The 21,809-nt window shown below is 38.5% G+C and overlaps 1 protein-coding gene across 4 annotated transcripts in view; it reads right to left on the minus strand.

Annotated features, from left to right (window-relative positions):
- Nucleotides 1–21,809, minus strand: part of LOC121685489 (serine/threonine-protein kinase 32C-like) — a 288,624-nt gene that overhangs the window by 161,448 nt on the left and 105,367 nt on the right. The gene's annotated exons all lie outside the window — the stretch shown is intronic.

The following is a 21,809-nucleotide window of genomic DNA, read 5'->3' on the forward strand; positions in this document are numbered from 1 at the left end:
ATTATGAAGTTGTGACATATTACCAAGCGGCAACATTCTAATCTGAACAATGAAGCCTACCTGGAAGTTCGAAAAACTGCAATACATCGAAAATCCGCTAGGGACTGGTCCCAAAAGTGAGCAAATGTTAAAATGTCCGTTTTCACAGCGTATACATGTTTTTAAAGCCTGGTCCCATGGACTTTTATTGTACTTTTCGGTAGTTACCCAGTGCCTGACAACTGTGAGGGGGGTGAATTTCATTAGTTTAGATCACATTTAGATATAAAATATATGAAGAATTAAGGGCTTGATTGATGGCTGACGTCGAGGCATACAGCAGCAGACGTTGCCAGCTGAGTGGAAACCCTGAAACTTTGACGTCTCAGCCATGATTCTACACAAAGTTACCACATCCTTTCTGAACATCTTTATTCAAAAAGCTGACATAAAATGGTTTGTTAAGCTATTAATTGAAGCCTACTAACCGACACTTTCAGAAGACTTCGTTCCAGTTTTTTCAGGTAAGTGACATTCATTCCACTACTATTTCACGTAGCACTAGATACTAGCATTATTTAGCATCGAGTGGTGGGCACTAACGTTAGGGTACGTTAGCGTCAAATCACCTTAAATAAGTTAATGTCAAAAATGATGACCGAACGGCAGAAGCACACACATACATTTAGTTAACTTTAGTGAAAAGTTAACGTTAGTGAAAACCATTGTGCTCCCGTTATGAGTTAGCTTAACGTTGGTCATACTAGCCAGGTGTGAGTAAATGATCAGACAGCTGTAAAAAGTTAACATTAGTTCACAAACATACTGGGGCAATAAAGCATGTTCTCGTCAAAAAACCTTTTGTAAATATGCTCTGTGGGAATGCTTAGTCCATTGACAATTTATACAGTCTTTGGGTTGTCACGTTTAAGATAAAAAATGTTTGTTCATGTGATAACTTCAGCCGAAGCATTAAAAGGCTTGTTGTCGGCTAGCTGAGGCAAAATTGTGAACCGCTATGAACCATTATACTTTGAACATGGAGCTGTGATAACACCAAGGGCGCGGGAAGGGGGGTGCTGAGGGTGCTGCAGCACCCCCTGCTGGCAGGAGATAGATTTTTAAAATTTGTTATATAGCCTATATTTTTAAATAATTACTAATTCGCTGTCTGTCATTATTTATATTTGTGTATGTGAAATGATGAGTCAAATAGCAAAAAAGGGTTATGGATTGGTTGGAATATAGGCTACTATAGTACTACTACTAGTTAGAGATCAACGTGAACGTGAGTCAGTTACTGTAAGAACCGTAGCGTGGTTTCAGCTATGTGATAGCCAGAGAATGTCTAATCTGTAAACGGGCTCTGGTGGTAGCGATCAAGTGTGTAGGCCTACGATTGATATAGGCCTACATATTCTATGCGATTTACACGTTCAAAAAAGCATGGATAAACTGAAAGAAACTTTAATTGTGTTGTACAGTTTTGCAAAATTAATAAATTATAGCTAGTGAAATAATTTCACTAGTCGCAAATAGAAATTATTAGGACACATTCTTGCTGTGTAGACGACACACTTTAGGCTATTCAGGAATTATTTGCGAGATCATTGCAGCCTGATTATTAGCCTATATTTAAAGCCAAACATCTCTGGTGTGGTTTTGATGATCAGAAAAGTAATTTTCCTTAGCTATACTGAAATAGGCTAATGATGTCAAGTGCGCTTCTGTGGGGTTAGGGTGGGTGCAGTGGAGTCGGAGTGCTGTCGCGGAACATTGGAATTTGTGGCTGCCCAGGACGTAGATAGATAGATATAGTTTATTGATCCCTAAAACTTCTCTCTATCACCCGCACACCGCACTAAAATGATGTATTTAGCAGTCAAAATCCGAAACATGTCCAGGAGGGGAAAAATCGTCAGACATCCATTATTTTTGTTATTCAGCACCCCTGGTCAAAAATAGGTTCCCGCGCGCCTGGATAACACGTGATAGCTAGTCACCATAACTGGTGTTAGTTATAACTGACGTTTGAAAGTCTTATTGATGCCATTTATTTGTTAAACACAAATTTGAACGAACACTTCTTGTCTATGCAAAGTTTCCCTGTAGGAAAGGGCTGGAGAGGGCTCTGGACTCCTAACTTCAATTCTCGTCTGTGCAGTCGACACTCAGAAGCATCACTTCAGCACTGATTCCATGGTTCTTTGACATTTTTCATACATTTAAATGGAGCAACTACTACTACGATGTCTGGAATATACAACTACTGGTTGTATATCCCAGACATCGTTACCATATACTAAACAAACATGAATGCATTTCAGACATTTAGAGTGGCTTTGTGAGCAGTCCAGGGCACATCTGTGCAATAACTATCAAAATAATTATCATTAGCATCTTTTGATAAGTCACACAGGGAAAGTAGTTGTATTATGCCTTCAAATCAGCAGGTTTTGGTTGTATACAGATTGCATAATTAAACAATATAGCACCAGTGGCTGGCTACTGTTTGACTGGACCTTGGCCTAACTGTTAATAACTACCTCGATAGGGTGTAGATATGAGCTTACACTGTTTCACTGAAAACACAAAAATACAAGAAATAGTTATTCTACATTACTTTAAATACACCGCATTTGTTTTTGCTTATTGCCCGCATAAACAGGGCATGTGCAATAGTTGAATACACGTGTCCTGTCCCCATTCAGCTAAGTGTTCTGTGAGTTTGTTGTTCATTATAAATATTGGGAGTGAGTCTGCAAATCTTACTTCGTTGTTGTCATATATTGCCTCCACAATCTATGATTGCCACATAAAAAATAAAAAAAATTTGCTTATTTGTGAGCACTTGTTCATAGTTTGCAGTAAGTTCAAAGATGTGACATATGCCAATATTTCTGTTTGCAGATCTGGAACAGTTTGAAATCCTACCAGATGGGGCACAAGTAATTGTTGAGCAGTGGCAGCTTCTGACTTCTAGGACTTTGTTCACCAGCAGAGCCCTTGATCACCACCTTTATTTACAGCATTTGCATCTGTCAGTCTTTAAAGTGATCTAATATGTATTGACTATGTATAGCTTACTACATTTTAGTTTTTGTTATTTTAGTTTCACAAATTCAGTGGTTACCTGTAATGCTCAAAGTATACAAGTAAAAATTCACCTTTACTTCTGCATCTGGGTCTTCAATTCAACCTACTGACTGAAGCTGAATGATTTGTATAAATGTTTTTGAGAGCACAGGCAAAATTGGTTTGGCATGAGTTTTAAAGGGACACCAGGCAAGCCTGATGCTTTTTCTCTACGAAACTCCCCCTCGCTCGGTCTGAAGTTCTTTTCCTTTTCTTTGCATCTTCCGTCAAGGGTTTTCGCTGCTTCTTCGCCGGCTCTGCTATTATACACACGTTTGCAACAATCGCTAGCGTTTCGTTAGCCTCCCTCTGTGCTGTGGATGCAGGATGGAAACTGATCCTGCTTCGGTCGCCGGGTACGATACACTGAACTTGCAAACGGGATATTCTTCCTACAGGCAGTAGGGGCGGACGAGAGAGTCTTCATTCGCCCTGTAATGAGTCATTTAACCATATACCGACTTACGAAGATGAGTAATTAACACAAAAACGTTGCCTGGTGTCCCTTTAATGTAATTCACAGTTCACAGAAAAGTTCCATAAACATTTCCAAATGCAAGTTCAGTGCCATCAACAGTAAGTTTGCTTTCTGAAAGCAAATGGGTTTGGCATAAGTAAAGGGTAGGTGTAACAGTCCATCAATAGACATAAAGTGAAATGTACTGTATAGTCTCAATGGGTTCAATATCACCACACCCCAGCCAAACCACTTCACCTGGACCTCTAGTCCCAGGTTAGAGCCCATGGACCTTCTTGCTGCCTTCTCCCCATGGTGAACTGCCAAAACAGAAAGGTAAACATTTCATTAGTCATACCTATATATCTTACAAGTTTATACAATAAAACACAATAATGCAAACCAACAATACTTGTTGTAATCAACAAAAGTACAGTTGTTGTACAATGCTGTAGTACTGTTGTGCGATTTGAAATGGGTCTTTAGTGACAAAGTACACTAATATTGGCATTGTTATGCCAAACACCAGACACTGTAACTGGATTTAACGTTTTGATAATAGCCAATAAGGGGGGATAAGGCAAGCTAACCGAACATGAACGTTGGATCGTGAAATGGCCACCGATGACCAATTTCAAAGTCATCTAAGCTACCACTGACAACTTTAGAGCAATATAGCGATTTCAAAACGATATTAAGAGTTAATCAAAATAATTAATGATGTACACCCTACTAAGATTTTGTTATCAATTCACACCACATGTTGACAGAATAGGCTACAGCGAGCTGGCTGATGTTATCGTAAATTAACGTTATCATATGCATAGCATATGAGATGGGTAACGTAATCACAAAACAATAAAGGCAAAGATACATTTTTGTCAGTATGAGTTGCTGAACCTATAACGCTAAACTGCTAAGTTACTCTACGTGCGTTGGTGAACCTATAACACTAAACTGCTAAATAACTGCTAAATTACGTTATTTTACTGTAACTTAAGCAAGGGAGGGATAGCTAACGTTAGTTTATTTTACCTAGAAGCTAGAAGCTGCAAAAGCTCTTCATTCTCAACTTTTCAACTGTTCACCCGAATATTACCTTTTTAGCATACAAAATTATAAAGTGTCTGAACATGAACTTCACGTTAGCAGATTAAACTTACCAGCAAATTATGTTACAGCAAAGTCTGTGCCAGTCCATCTTGTAGTAGGCCTAAAGTTAGATAGTTGAGGTTGCTTGGCTGACGACGAGGCGGGTCCACCGGCTGGCCCAGTCTCAAACAAAGCCCCCGCCCTTTTACCCATATATGGATTGGCCAAGATGTGGGCGGGGTTAGGATTTCCCAAGATGGCGCCGCCCATACCCCCCATAAACGGCTTCATAACCGTTCTTCAGAAAATCTATGAGTCACAGACGCTTTGTCCATATTTTTTACAGTCTATGCATATTACCTATAGCCTACTGCAGAAATGTTTATAGCCTATTGCTTAAGATGGCCATCGCCAACCTGTCCCGGTGAAATAACTTTCATTTGGAGCAACGTTCAATATTGCTGATGCCATTTAAGACAAAATGTAAAGAAATCAGATGGTATTAAAAAAATGTAATTACAGTGCATGAAAATGCACTGTACTGTTCTTCCTAGGCTTCTTATTACAGTGCATGAAAATACACTGTACTGTTCTTCCTAGGCTTTTTATTACAGTGCATGAAAATGCACTGTACTGTTCTTCCAAGGCTTCCAAGGTTCTTCCTAGGCTTCTTATTCTTCCTTCTAACGCAGCTTCAACCGTTTAACGTAGAAACTTCATTCAAACTTTGTTACGTAGGTCTTACTTGTGACACCCGGGCTTTGTATTTTTCATCTTTGTAACTTTTATACTTTTTAAACTATTAATTAAAAACTACTCAAAATTTCCCCATAGACTTAACATTGGGCTGATGACATCACAATAGAGCCTAACAATAGAGGCATAACTGCTAAAAATGATTAGCTTAGTTAGCTGAGTCTCATGGTTAGCATGTTAGCATTGATAACATCGTTAGCATAACTGCTAAAAATGATTAGCTAAGTTAGCTAAGTCACATGGTTAATATAGTTAGCATTGTTAGTATAGTTATAAGCATTTTTTTAAAACATTAGCTAAGTAACTTGGTTAGCATTAGTATCTTTGTTAACATAGTTAACATAACTGCTAGCAAACATTAGAGCCATTCCAACTGTCAGTTATCGTCAACTATCTACCTAAATAATTTAACCATTTAAACTATCCACCTATCCAGTCATTCCAACTACATTAAACCTCATCTACTTAGCAACCAATATAGTTTGTTTTTACTCTATGATATTTTACATCATATTTTTGCACATCACATATTTTCATGCACTGTATTTCCTTCAGGAAATGCTTTTCTAGTTACAGTGCATGAACATGCACTGTACTGTTCTTCCTAGGCTTTTTATTACAGTGCATGAAACTGTTCTTCCAAGGCTTCTTCTTCTTCTAACACGTTTAATGCAGCTTCAACCGTTTAACGTAGAAACTTCATTCAAACTATGTTACGTAGGTCTTACTTAGGACAAGAGTGCTATGTATTTTTCAGCTTTGTAACTTTTATACTTATACTTTTTAAACTATTAATTAAAAACTGTTCAAAATTTCCCCATAGACCATTCCATCTATATGGACAGATTCCATATAGAGCCGTTAAGCAATTAGAATCCTATGCCAGGTGGTCAGGCCACCTGGATCAACTGCCAGTCTCAGGCTTTAAGCATACAAACTGGCTCTATTAAGACTACACACCCTGTTCAACTGCTTTCTCTGCCAAAAACTGTTTAAAAATAAAAGTCCTCACTACAATATTTCACTGTTAAACAATTTAACCTTTTAAACTACTGAACTTATTAACTGTTCAGCCATTGTAACTGTTACTTGTCATCAACTATAACTCCTACCCACTGTAGCTAGTTAGCATGTTAACATTGTTAGCATGCTAGTTAGCATAGCTAGCATAACTACTAAAAATGATTAGCTAAGTCACATAGTTAGCATTGTTAGCATGCTAGTTAACAGAGTTAGCATAACTACTAAAAATGATAAGCTAAGTTAGCTAAGTCACATGGTTAACATAGTTAGCATGCTAGTTAGCATAGATAGCATTTTGATAAAACTATTAGAAAACATTAGCTAAGTTAACTAAGTTAGCATGCTCTGAAAATGATAACCAAAATGATTTTTCAGACTTGTGAGGTCTGCTGTTCAGACCCTGAAGGGATTTGTTTTCTGTTCATTGCTTTTTGTGAGAGTGTTTCTACTTATCTCAGTAAGGAAAATAAATCAAGAGCCTATGTTGAGTACAAATATGTCTTCTGAAGGCTTAAACAGAGCCCAGCCAAAAACTCCAATAAAATTTGTATCAACTTTGAGGGACAGCTATGACCATGCAGGATTATCCAGACCAAACGTGACGATTTTGCTACCTACTATTCCTATTTATGTACCAGCATGCAAAATTTGAGCCTTCTACATGGTTTAGTTCTTGCGCTGTGGGCTTGTGAACTTTGACAAAAAAAAGAGGCCGAACAAAATCGACACCCCCCTCCCCCTGTAAAACTGGCTGTATCTTGGAAAGTATTGATCTTACATAAGAGTAATTTTACAGTGTGTCTCCTGGGTAACATAGGTACACCTGGTAATTTTTTCAGAATTTTTTGAGACCTAAGTGCGTGGGCCCTGGTTGAATTGACGTGGAATGACCCAACAGGGAAAATCAAAAACACAATACCCGTGCACTATTAGGCTAAGTTGCTATCACTAGAGCTCAGGTATTTACACTTCAGTCTAATTTATGTCTTCTTGCCATTATTACATTGACATTTGTAGGCCTACAGTGATGTTTTGTTTAATTACTTGCTGTTTACTTAGTGTTTTGTATGTCTTCCAGAGCACATCCTCATGTCTGGCTACACAGCTTTCTAGCCTACATTAGGTCATCACGTTAGAAGCAAAGGTTTGTGATCTAACTTTTATTGTTGTGCTAGTTAGTTTCTAGAAGTCTTTTTCTAGTAGGCTAATACAGGTTCTTATGTGCTCGTCAGTGTTTGGGAAAGTCAATTCATGGGTTTCTTCAGGTCACTTTCCACAGGTGTATAAAATCAAGCACCTCGATTATGAATGCAGACTGCATGGTGCTTGATTAATACACCTGTGTAAATGGACCTGATGAAACCCATGAATTGCATAACAGATAGAATTGATATTACCGAATGTCTTCTTGTGGGTGTGCTACTTAGTACATCATACACCTTACCACAGTCATTAAAATATTTTTGTTTCCATTGTGCCAGTACAGTTTTGTGTGAGATAGTGAATGTCCTGTGTACTATTAGTATCTTGTAACTTGACAGTAATACACATTTATTTACTTTAGATACCCAAACAGAATACTTCATGAAAAGTATGAGTTGATACAAGCACTTCGGATACACCATGGGCATGGGGGCCTGCTACCTCTACTCCCATCAAGCCTGTTCATCCAAGGCCAGCTAGAAGACCTAGGATTGATCAAGAGGTCTCGAGGCATGTTGTAGGCTTGAGTTATTGTCAATCAAAGCTGGGGTGCCTGACGGACTAAGTACCTTTTTGGAATCTCGCCCCAGACAACACAAATCAACCTCACAAAAGAGTTAGAGGAAACCGTGGAAGGGTGGAAGGAGGCGGACACCACTCTCAGTCACTACCAATCACAAGGAGCCAGTTGAAGCATCGGCAGTAATCAATAACCGATTATAAAAAATTGTGCAGATTAATCGATTCCGTATGACCTTTGACTCTGAGCCGTTCTAGTCAGTAACCATTAGACTGTAAAATGAAAGAGAGAGAAGAAAATGTGCTGCCTAGATCATTGATTGGAACATTTACTTTTAAAAAAATGGCCTGATGGTGTTAAAAATATAAAGTGTTGATTAAAATAAAGTCCTCTGCAATGTCTACCAGAGTTGCAACGGTTCAGCGTGAGTTGCAACGGTTCAGCGTGAATTCCCTGCTACTTGAAAACAAAGAAGATGGATGTTGCTGTTGGCGAACAGCGTGACACGAGTTAAGCTTTTTTAAGTTGGCAAAAGTTTGAACAACTAGCCAACTAGCTCCGCAGGTGGGAAAACGCATGGGACTCGTGAGCTGTAGCCAGTGTTGGGAGTAACACGTTACAAAAGTAATGTAATTACTGTAATATATTGCTGTTTGCAGTAACGCGGTAATGTAAGGCATTACAAAAAAATGGGTAATATTTTACTCGGTACAAACTTCAGTAATGCGCGTTACAATGCATTTTAACTCGAAATTAAGTGGTGTTTTGTTTTGATGCATATTCGTAAACAGAGGAGAAAAAATCTGCGCAAAATAGTAGAAGGTTATCTCCTGATACTGGTTGAAGATGACTGTGGCTGCAGCAGACTCGAAGTCGGACTCTATATGCGGGATGGACATAAGCCTACGCTTATTATTTTCAGCTTATCAGAGACAAGGATATGAAGAACATAATAATTATGTGCACTTTGTATGCGTAACCGAAAGATCTCTCTATGCCTCGCAAAATAGCACAAGTAATTTAATGAAACATCTAAAGTGGTGCCACGCTAATCTTGTTGATTCTTGATAAAACACAAACTATGCTGTTGTAGTGCATGTCAGCTTTGAGCTGTGAACTTGAATTAAAGAGAATATAAAGGGATAGAAATGCAGAAAAAAGATTGTGTAGCCTGGCAGTGCCACCGCTCCCACCACGCGCATCACGCACTTTGCTTAGGGCACCAAAGGACAGAGGTGGCACCCAAATGTAGCCAATGAATAGTAGCTTTACTGCAAACTGTGTTTTACTCTTCATCAATAATGTTTACAATGTCAAAAAGTATCAAACTTGCATGTAACATGGTGTTGGTGCATTTTGACATTGTTTTCTCAATATCCACCACGTAGTACTAGTAGAATGGAATTGGTCGGTCTTCAATAATTCATTTTCCAAGCATTCACATGAAGCACATGATATGCCGAGTCGACTGAAACGCATTCCATTCAGATAGCTAGGTGGATACCAGGCTCATAATTCAGTTTTATTTGCAAAAACAAATGTGAAGCAACATGTCATTGCAGACTTCCATTTCCAAAGCAATGAAGGCTGCTTATAACAACTTAACATTGTGCTATCAAGGTAACTCAAACAAACAAGGCTTGTAAACAAGAGCTGGCAAAAGGGCATTATGAGAAAACGATCAATGTTCTTAAACTGACAGTGCACCATTTATAAGTAAAACAGCATTTCTTCAGAAATTAATGTTTAAAAACACACATTAATGGTCTGTAAATAATAGGCCTTTTATTTTACTTTAGGTGTTATCATGTAAATGTCACTCACTCAAAGCCACTCACTTAGGGCACCGAAATGGCCAGCATCTTGACTTTGTCTTTATTAAGCTTTGATTTACAATATAGTAGCCTCTTTATGGATTTTAATGAGTAGGCCTAGGCCTTAAAGTTACAGTACCAGACTTTGACCTTTTGTCGGTTTTTAACAAAATTCTGACTATGATTGTTCCTTTTATTGCATCATGAGCACTGCGCCTATTGCATTCTACTGTTGATAGCTTTAAGCCTAGCTCAGTCATTATGCTATACCACATCTCCCTCCATTGGAAGAGCAATGAGCTGCATTGAGCATAATAAACTGCATTTAAAATGGCAAATCCATATTTCTAGATATTTTGGTGAAAGTAACTGAAAAGTAATGCAATAGTAGTGTAATGCCATACCATTCAGAGACAGTAATATTATAATGTAAGAAATTACTTTGAAATGACAGTAATAAGTAATAAATAATACATTACGATTTTGAAGTAACTTGCCCAACACTGGTTGTAGCGCTATCCTATTGCGTGCAGAGGGAATTTGAAAGACAACCGTTTTCCCGCACCTCGGATTGAGCACTGCGAATGGTGAGTCCCCAGACCCTACATCTTGATGTGGGTCTGGCTCGTCAGGCTAGAATTTTTATACTTCTTCGATACTTTTTAAAAAATGCATTTGATTTGGGGGCCCCCACCACCTTGATGTCATCAGTAATATTGAATATACTGTAGTGTGATCATTCACACCAGTGGCCATCCTAGATTCTGCTTGTCTCTCTCGACACACACACACGGAAAATGATGGCTTATGTCATATGTTTCTATTTCATATATTTTGAAATTCATATATAGTGTATTTACAGTACCCTCCAGAATTATTGGCACCTCTGCTAAAGTTGACTAAAAGGAATATAAAATCATCTTTTGGAAATTGATTTTAATGACTTAAAAAAATAGGCTAGGGTAATAAGCATTGTTGCTAGGGTAATTAGGATGGTTGCTAGGCTACATATTGGGGTTGCTATGCTAAATAACATGGTTGCTATGGTGGTCGCTGGGTGTTGCTATGGTAATTAGGATGGTTGCTAGGGTGTTACTAGAATACATATGGTGGTTTCTATGCTAAATAATGTGGTTGCTATGCTGGTTGCTAGGGTAATCATGTCGGTTGCTATGCTAAATAATGCAGTTGCTATGCTGGTTGCTAGGGTCAAAGGCAAACCATGTGTATACAGGTTCGCCCGGCAAGGGCGTAGGTTTGGTCTGAGCTTTGGTGGGGACCCCCCCCCCCCACAAAAAATAAATAAATAAATAAATAAATAATTAAGTAATGTATGATGCGTGCCTGACTTTAACTTTGTATTATGCATTACCTACTGATGCATATGCAGTAAAACATTTAGTCAAAACATCATGCAGTAGCGGTCCGTGACAATAAAAAATAGAGGGGCTTTAGTGCCAAATTGCTAGCCACGCCCACATGTTATGTTTTTCTAATAGGCCTAGGCCTACTAATTAGCCGATGTAAGATACATTCAATCCTACCTGGAATTGGGCCTATTAGTAATCAAGAAGGCTTCTAATAAACATAGATGGTGAGTAGCCTACACCTCTATAAACATGTCAGCCAGCAGCAACATAATACAATGCAATATATCAATAATGGTAACCCCAGTGTGTGCTACAGAACCATCAACAAACAAAGTCTGAAAATTGTAGCCTATATAGGCTGCACAAAGTTGACATAGCCTACTTAAGAGGAAGAGAAAAAAATATGAGATGTGAGGAACTGTTTTAGATAGAAATGTTTGTTGCTGAAACAAAACATTAGTCCAAATAACTTTTCTTTTCAAAACTATTGTTTCAGTTTATTAACCATAGCGCAGCACTTCGCAGAAAACCAGTGCAGAAAACAAGCGCATGAAAACAAAATCGGCTGAGGAGCATAGAAAACTAGACAGTAAAGATATTTTATTTTAGAAACTCCTGTTTCAGTTTATCACGGTATCATCCTACCAACCAGCGCAGAAAACTAAATCGTCTGAAGCGCACAGAAAACTAAAAGGAACATTTTGGCATGGCATGCTTCTTGGGAGCTAAAACAAACGTAGCCCATTGAAAGGCAAGATTAATTAGCCTAAATAGCCAACCAAAACAAGTCAAATATGAGCCTACAGGCCTAAGCCACACTGAGTTGTCAGATCACAGTTCCATCCTCCTTTCACCTCATTTATAAAGGAACTTGGCACGGCGATCTTTCAAATACGCAAATCTCTCGATCACAGTTTTATTGAAATCGGGGATAACACGTGTCAGCTTTTCAATTGACAACATTGCCAATGAATTTAGTCTGTCCTGTGTCATGGTGTTTCTAAGAAACGTCTTGATTCGTTTAAGTGTGGAAAAGCAGCACTCAGACTCCACGGTTGTCATGGGCGTAGTGATCAGAATACGAAGTAGCTTCGAAGTTTCAGAAAACACATCCTGCAAGTTGTTGTTATTAAAAAACTGAAACAATGCTATTGCGCTGCTGCATGTTCTGAAGTCAGGGTTCTCGTATATGAGAGAAAGCTCTGTTTGCAGACGTGGTTTGCTCAACATTGAATATGCATCAACTGCCTTTCCCAATACTGTTGTGGGGAAGTCTTTTGAGTATTCAGGAAAACGCTCACTGTCAAACAAAACAGCTGCGGCCAAGTGCCCAGTAAAAGCAAATCTATCCCTTGCATTGACAATCACTGTGTCGCACACCTCATTTCTTACTCTCTGCAAATTTGTAGCGTTTCCTCGTCTAGGCCCTGCATCAATATATCGTGCACAAATTGAAGGCACGGAGTCGCAAACTTTTGAAATAGAGCTTACAAAGTTTTCTGTTATTGTGTGTGTATGTACAGCATCAATATTTCTCCTCTGAAGTTGCGCAAAGAGTGTGTCTACACGGGACAGGATGCTATGGAACAACTCTAGGAAGTAAAGAAATGATTTATCCTCCAGCATTCGACAGAAACCTTTTGCCTCTCTGATTGAGATTGTATCAAAGTCTGGAGAGGCTTGAATAGTGTCAAAGCATTCGAGCAAAAGATCCTTGTTCTCATACACTGTACTAACTGCACGACTATAGAAGTTCCATCGCATCTGAGATGCCCGGGGCAACCTCCTTGCTAATGCCGTCCAAAGTAGCGCTTCTCTTCGGAGAGTGTGAGAAATAGGCCGAAAAGCCACTGATGTCAGAAAAGAAGCATCGCACAGGTGTAATCGATGAAATAGCCTGTTGCCTCACCAAATTCAACTGCTGTGCGTAACAGTGTAAGAAATGAGCATTTGGATAAATGTCCTGAATTTTCATCCTCACTCCACCTGGCTCCTCGCATTACACTCGCCCCATCAAATGTCTGCGCTATCAGCCTATCCCTGTCCGTCTCCTTATCAGGTGAACAAACCACATTCAGCTGTTCCAGCAGTAGCCTACTTTTGAGATGGCCTCTGCAGTGGTGCCTCCAGCAATTGCCTTGAAACAAAAAAAACTCTCCTGCACTGTGTTGGCTGCATCTATATTACGAAATACAACAACGTGCTGGCAATGAGTTGACACATCGGTCGTTTCATCGGCCTGTATTGCCATGAATTCTGTGTTTTTCAGGTCCTGTATAATGTGTTCCTGCATAATGTCCAGCATACAGTCCAGTAGTTCATTCTGAATATGGTTGGACGTACCTTTGAACACCGTTGCTTTCTCTAAGCTCCCGCATTGCACTGTCCAATGATGCGACAAAATCTACGAGGCCAAGGAAGACACCATTGTCTGATGATTCAGACTCGTCATGCCCTCTAAGAGACAGCTCGAATGCTCCACAGAATTGTATGCAATCTATGAGCTCTGACAGAATATGTCGATTTTGGTCTACCTCCTTATTGTGATTCCGCACACTTACATGGTAGCCATCGTCAAGCTGTGCAGCTATATTAACTTGACCTAACATGGCTAGTTTCATAGCACACTGTAAATGTGCTTTGCTTGACTCATGTTTCTTGGATCATTCTGAAAAGTGCTTCACATCACTCACACCAGTAGTCCATATATCCCCTTGTCCTGAACTTGACCGGAACAGGCATGTAAAACAGAATACTGCATATTCCTTGTTGAGCAACCACTTAGCCACTTCTTTTTCTGATACCAGGTTCGGGAAAAGGTCCTGGTGTAAATCTTCCCTCTGTCATTAGTTTTCTGTTATTTTAACGTCTGGTCTGTCTGGGCCAAGGTTCTTGAATGCTAACTTCTCCTCTACTTTCAGATGTCAAATGGATTTTTAATAATGAACTCTACAGTGTTTGACACAGCAGGTGCTTGCCATTTTGTTTATCTGATTATGTAGGCTACGTTAATGTGGTGGACTAATGTGTGAGTGTTACAGTGCAACAAAATATGACCGTGGGGGCAGACTCATTTCTGCCCATATGAGCCGCTGTTAGCGCTGACTGCAGTTCCGACAGAGTAATACCATAAATCTACTGACGAACGCGGTTGTTGAGCTGTCTTGTCCCAATACAGCACGGCGAATCAAACTAAGAATATCTTTTAAAACTCATGTAAACTTTCAAGGATCAGAAATAGTTTAAAAAAATGCACAGAAACATGATAATAATACATAATACAACTAGAAAAGCATTTCCTGAAGGAAATACAGTGCATGCAAAGTTGTTGCTGGGTTGGTTGCTAGGGTAATTATAGTGGTTGCTATGCTATAAAGTGGTTGCTAGGCTGTTGCTAGGGTAATTATAGTGGTTGCTATGCTATAAAATTGGTTGCAAGGTTGTTGCTAGGGTACTTAAGGTGTTTGCTAGGCTGTTGCTAAGGTAATTATAGTGGTTGCTATGCTATAAAATTGGTTGCTAGGTTGTTGCTAGGGTACTTAAGGTGGTTGCTAGGGTACTTAAGTGGTTGCTACACTGTTGCTAGGGTAATTATAGTGGTTGATATGCTATAAAAGTGGTTGCTAGGTTGTTGCTAGGCTATTTAAGGTGGTTGCTAGGCTGTTGCTAGTGGTTGCTATGCTATAAAAGTGGTTGCTACGCTGTTGCTAGGGTAATTATAGTGGTTGCTATGCTATAAAAGTGGTTGCTAGGTTGTTGCTAGGGTATTTAAGGTGGTTGCTAGGCTGTTGCTAGGATAATGATAGTGGTTGCTATGCTATAAAAGTGGTTGCTAGGTTGTTGCTAGGGTAATTATAGTGGTTGCTAGGTTGTTGCTAAGGTACTTAAGGTGGTTGCTAGGCTGTTGCTATGGTAATTTTAGTGGTTGATATGCTATAAAAGTGGTTGCTAGGTTGTTGCTAGGGTATTTAAGGTGGTTGCTAGGCTGTTGCTTGGATAATGAAAGTGGTTGCTATGCTATAAAAGTGGTTGCTAGGTTGTTGCTAGGGTAATTATAGTGGTTGCTAGGTTGTTGCTAGGGTACTTAAGGTGGTTGCTAGGTTGTTGCTAGGGTACTTAAGTGGTTGCTACACTGTTGCTAGGGTAATTATAGTGGTTGCTATGCTATAAAAGTGGTTGCTAGGTTGTTGTTAGGGTATATAAGGTGGTTGCTAGGCTGTTGAAATGTGTAAATAGTAAAAAAAAAGTAAGAATAGTTAAAAGTTATTGAAATTGGGAGAAATAGATAGATAGATAGAGAAAGTGAGAGAAAGTGAAGAAAAAGAAGTGAAAGAAAGTTGGGATGAGAAGTGAGCTATTCAGTTGAATGGAGAGGGACACAGAGAAGAGGTTCCATTCAAGTTGCTGCAGGCAGTCAGTGAGAGAGCACAGGTGCATTCTATTTCCTTAATAGCCTATTATGATGTCATAAAGGCAATGTTAAGTCTATGGAGAATTTTAAGTTTAGTTTCTTTAATATCTCAAAAAGTAAAAGTCGTAGAAATATGAAAAGTCATAGAACGAAAATTTAGAGCAAGAGCTACGTGACGAAATTTGAACCAAGTAATAATAACTAGAAATGCAATTCCAAGGAATTACCAGTGCATGAAAATGCTAAAGTTGTGATGTAAAATATCATGTATAGTTAAAACAGATAATACAGAGATGGTTACAACGGTGATGCTAGGAAAGACATGGCGGTTGCATAGCTTAATAAAAGTTGATAGTTTAAAAGTAGACTGTTTAAAAGCTGAATGTAGATAGTTTAAAAGTTGTTGATAGACAGTAGATAGTTTAAAAGTTGTTGATAGACAGCTAGTTTAATAGATAGTTTAATGATAGTTTAAAAGTAGACCATTTAAAAGTTGAAGGAAAATAGTTTAAAAGTTGTTGACAGACTGGAAGTTTAATGAATGTTGATATTCAAATAGTTTAATGGCTGTGTATAGGTACATATTTGACGATAACTGAAAGTTGGAATGGCTCTAATGTTTGCTAGCAGTTATGCTAAGATTTTTAACTATGCTAACCATGCTACTTAGCTAATGTTTTATAGCAGTGCTAGCAATGTTAACCTGCTAACCATGCTACTTAGCTAATGTTTTCTAGCAGTTTAATGAATGTTGATATTCAAATAGTTTAATGGCTGTGTATAGGTAGATATTTGACGATAACTAAAAGTTGGAATGGCTCTAATGTTTGCTAGCAGTTATGCTAAGATTTTTAACTATGCTAACCATGCTACTTAGCTAATGTTTTATAGCAGTGCTAGCAATGTTAACCTGCTAACCATGCTACTTAGCTAATGTTTTCTAGCAGTTTAATGAATGTTGATATTCAAATAGTTTAATGGCTGTGTATAGGTAGATATTTGACGATAACTAAAAGTTGGAATGGCTCTAATGTTTGCTAGCAGTTATGCTAAGATTTGTAATTCTGCTAACCATGCTACTTAGCTAATGTTTTATAGCAGTGCTAGCAATGCTAACCTGCTAACCATGCTACTTAGCTAATGTTTTCTAGCAGTTTAATGAATGTTGATATTCAAATAGTTTAATGGCTGTGTATAGGTAGATATTTGACGATAACTAAAAGTTGGAATGGCTCTAATGTTTGCTAGCAGTTATGCTAAGATTTGTAATTCTGCTAACCATGCTACTTAGCTAATGTTTTATAGTAGTGCTAACAATGTTAACATGCTAACCATGCTACTTAGCTAACTTAACTAACATTTTCTAGCAGTTTTGTTAAACATGCTAATTATGTTAGAAATGCTAACATGCTAACTATGTTAACCATGTGATTTAGTTAACCAAGCTTATCATTTTTAGTAGTTATGCTAACTAGCATGCTAACTTTGTTAACCATGTTACTTAGCTAACTTAGCTAATATGTTTTAGCAGTTATGCTAACTATGCTAACCATGTTACTTAGCTAACCTAACTAATCATTTTTAGCAGTTTTGCTAAAAAAATGCTAACAATGCTAACATGCTAACTTTGCTAACCATGCTAACTAGCTACAGTGGGTAGGAGTCATAGTTGATGAAAAGTGTTGACAGTTGATGACAAGTTAAAAGTTGTTGATAGACAGCTAGTGAATGTATATAGTTTAAAAGTTTAAAAGTTGAATGTAGATAGTTTAAAAGTTGTTGATAGACAGCTAGTTTAATAGATAGATAGATAGTTTAATGATCGTTTAAAAGTAGACCGTTTAAAAGTTGAATGTAAAAAGTTCAGTAGTTTAATGGGTTACATTGTTTAACAGTGGATTATTGTAGTGAGGACTTTTATTTTGAAACAGTTTTGGGCAGAGGAAACAGTCGAATAGGATGTGTAGTCTTAATTGACCCAGATTGTATGCTTAAAGCCTGAGGCTGCAGGTGGCCTGAACACCTGCCATAGGATTCTAATTGCTTAACGGCCGTATTATGATGTCACAATCGGCAATGTTAAGTCTATGGGGATTTTTAAAAAGTTTTTCTTTAATAGTTTAAAAAGTATAAAAGTTTCAAAGTTGAAAAGACATAGCAACCCGATCTGTTTGAAGACCTATGTTACAAAGTTTGAATGAAGTTTCTAAGTTAAACTGTTCAAGAGAAATTGCGTGCGGAAAAAGTGGTAAGCGGAATAATAATAAGAAGAAGCCTAGGAAGAACAGTACAGTGCATTTTCATGCACTGTAATAAGTCAGAAGAAGCCCGTGGAATAACAATACAGTGCATTTGCACGCACTGTAATAAGTCGGAAGAAGCCCGAGGAATAACGATACAGTGCATTTGCATGCACTGTAATAATAATAAGTCAGAAGAAGCCTGTGGAATAACAATACAGTGCATTTGCATGCACTGTAATTAATATAAGTATGAATTGACATGCAACAATTATTTATTGAGGAGTAACTACTTTTTTGGGTGGATGATTTTTTTAGTAGGGCGTTGCCCTACCTGCCCATATGAACCGCCCGTGGCTGACACCATGTCAAATTTACCTGTAGCCCTGAATCTTCCCTATCTGAACAACAACCTGGCTGGGGTTCCTCTGTCACTTTATAAATAAAATATTGATGTCATGAGCAGTGACATAGCACGACTCAAATCTCGAAGAAGACCAGTAGTATTCACTAGGTCTATAACTAGCCTATAACTAGCTAACACTAAAAAATCAATTAACCACCATGTCCTTAGGGACTGTTTGTTATTTATTGAAGGGGCCACTGGAGGAAAATAGGGGAGGGTCATGTCTTTTTATTCTTTGTTGAGTGGAGGGTCATCCAACTTTTTTTGTCTGGGGGGGGGGGTCACCCAACTTTTGTATTCATGAAAACAGCAAAAAATCAAAGTTTGATTGTTGATTTCTGTCGCCATATAACGTTCTCTTTCGTTCCATAGCTGTCAACATTGAACACTGAAAATAAGGGAGATTTCCTGGGTTTCTCACCCAAAATACGGGAATGGGGTTGGAGCAACAACTTGGAGTGAATATACAAACAGGGGAAATTCTTTGTCTACTCGTAGCTGAGTAGCCTGATAGGTATGGCGATAGAAAAGTGTACTCGAGCGATAAAACATGCATATGGGCGTATTATATTATTTCACACTCGTAAATATTCACTGCGAGCGCGCAAATACTCTCTGCGCGCACCCAACCCACATTTAGAGGAAACTGCTCCCCGAGCGAGGAAAAATATGCTGCGAGCGAGGAGGAATCTGACCAGCGCTCACTCGAAAATCACTCAGCTCTCTCGAAGTTGATTTCTGCTCGCGCGAAGTGAATTTCTGCTCTACTTGGGGGCGGTAACCAGGTTTGGTACTAGCTCTGCTGTGATTGGCCGTGTTTGAAGAGTGAAATTTGATTGACAGCCCTCCTCAGTCGAAGAAGACAACCAGAGACGAATCTTCGAGACAGACAACAACGGCATCTGGCAGTGGGCAGAGGTTTCTTCAGGTAAGAATCCCGTGGCTGAATTTGGGCATTTGTGATGACCGAAAAACTGTGGCTTGTGTCTGTATGTTTCTGAGAAATATGTTAGTGTAGCTTAACTTCAACATTCGTCTTCTTTGTATAGTCTAGAACGTTATTAAGTAATGTTAACCGCTAGCGACTAGGTAACGTTAACTTTAGTTAAGCTTAGAAGCTAGCTCCATGTCTGGCTGGCTGCTGGCAACAATTAGAAGGTCATTAGGCTAACTGAACTATTGTAAGGTGAACGTGCATATTCTGTTTGTTAAATTAGAGAAAGAAACATTTCTGAGAAATATGTTAGTGTAGCTTAACATCAACATTAGCCGTAGTCTAGAACGTTATTACTTAGTCTGTAATGTTAACCGTAGCTAACGCTAGCGACTATAATGTTAACTTTGAGATTTGATTGACAGATCTCCTTTCAGAAAGCCCGGGAAGTTCCTGAAAGGCGTTTCAACTCTGCGGCTGAGCAGGCATTTTTCAGGTAGGATAACCTGGATTGAATCAAGTATTTGCAATAGATGAAAATATGTTTCTGAGAAATATTTTGTGTAGTGAAGTAAACTTAATAATCACCATTAGTCTTTGTGCATTCTATCTAGCTAACGTTAACGTTTCAGGTCTTTAGGCTAACTGAACTATAGGTGTACCTGATTCCATGGTACTTTGACATTTTTCATAAAAAATGTTTTTAAATGGAGCAACCTACTGGATTCAGTAGGCCTAGCTGTCTATTCCAGACATGGTTAGCATTCTGATCAAACATGAATGCATTTCAGACATTTAGAGTGGCCTTTTATTGTGAGCAGTCCAGGGCACATCTGTGCAATACTTGTCATTACATCTTTTCATAAGTCACACATGGAAAGTAGTTGTATTATGCTTTTAAATCAACAGGTTTTGGCTGGATACAGATTGGATAATTAAAGAATATGGCATCAGTGACTGGCTATTGATTGACTGGACCTTGGCCTAACTGTTAATAACTACCTCAATAGGGTGTAGATACGAACTTACACTGTTCCACTGAAAACACAAAAATACAAGAAATGGTTATTCTACAGAACTTTGAATACACCAAATTTGGTTTTGCTTATTGCCTGCATAAACAGGACATGTGCAATAGTTCATTATAAATATTAGGAACATTTCTTTATCTTAATTTGTGAGCACTTGTTCATAGTTTGCAGTAAGTTCAAAGATGTGACATATACAAATAATTCTGTTTTCAGATCTGGAACATTTTGAAATCCTACCAGATGAGGCACAAGTCATTGAGCAGTGGCAGCTTCCGACTTCAAGGACTTTGTTCACCAGCAGACCCCTTGATGATTACCTTTATTTACAGCATTTGCATCTGTCAGTCTTTAAAGTGATCTAATATGTATTGACTATGTACTAGCTTAGTACATATTAGTTGTTGTTATTTTAGTTTCACAAATTCAGTGGTTACCTGTAATGCTCAAGATATACAAGTAAAAAAATCACCTTTACTTCTGCATCTGGGTCTTCAATTCAACCTACTGACTGAAGCTGACGGATTTGTATAAATGTTTTTGAGAGCACAGGCAAATTGGTTTGGCATGAGTTTTAATGTAATTCACAGTTCAGAAAAGTTCCAACATTTCCAAGTGCAAGTTCAGTGCCATCAACAGTAAGTTTGTTTTCTGATATTTAAAGAACAGAAATGGGTTTGGCATAATTAAAGGGTAGGTAACAGTCCACCAATAGACATTTGAACAAACAAACAGTAAATATCAGATTTAACTAATTGAGAGCAGTGGGAGTTAAGAGGGGCTCAAACATTCACGGCATAGGAGATACAATTCCCTAGCGGTCATGTCCGGGTCACTCTGGTCAAGGAGGGCCTGAACATCTTTCCTTTGTTCTTCGCTCACCGGACAGTCAATGTGAGGGACCACCATCACTCCTTCTGCCTCACCATTGTGGTCCATGGCAACATCCCAGTCGATGTCTGGCTCCTCAATGTCCTAGAAGAGAAGAAGCAGAATTTTACAGGCTGATAGTCTATCCTTCCAGAATAGGCATCTGACATAATAGTACTTGTTTGCATAGAACGATCAATTAATGTGTTTTTTCCAATTTAACAAACAGAATATGCACGTTAACCCTACAATAGTTCAGTTAGCCTAATGACCTTCTAATTGTTGCCAGCAGCCAGCCAGACATGGAGCTAGCTTCTAAGCTTAACTAAAGTTAACGTTAGCTAGTCGCTAGCGGTTAGCATTACTTAATAACGTTCTAGACTACTACAAAGAAGACGAATGTTGAAGTTAAGCTATACTAACATATTTCTCAGAAACATACTCAGATGAAATTTGACACAAGCCACAGTTTTTCGGTTATAACAAATGCCCGAATTCAGCCACGGGATTCTTACCTGAAGAAACCTCTGCCCACTGCCAGATGCCGTTGTTGTCTGTCTCGAAGATTCGT

This window comes from Alosa sapidissima, chromosome 16 (assembly GCF_018492685.1).
Source record: "Alosa sapidissima isolate fAloSap1 chromosome 16, fAloSap1.pri, whole genome shotgun sequence".
In the NCBI taxonomy this organism is placed as follows: domain Eukaryota; kingdom Metazoa; phylum Chordata; class Actinopteri; order Clupeiformes; family Clupeidae; genus Alosa; species Alosa sapidissima.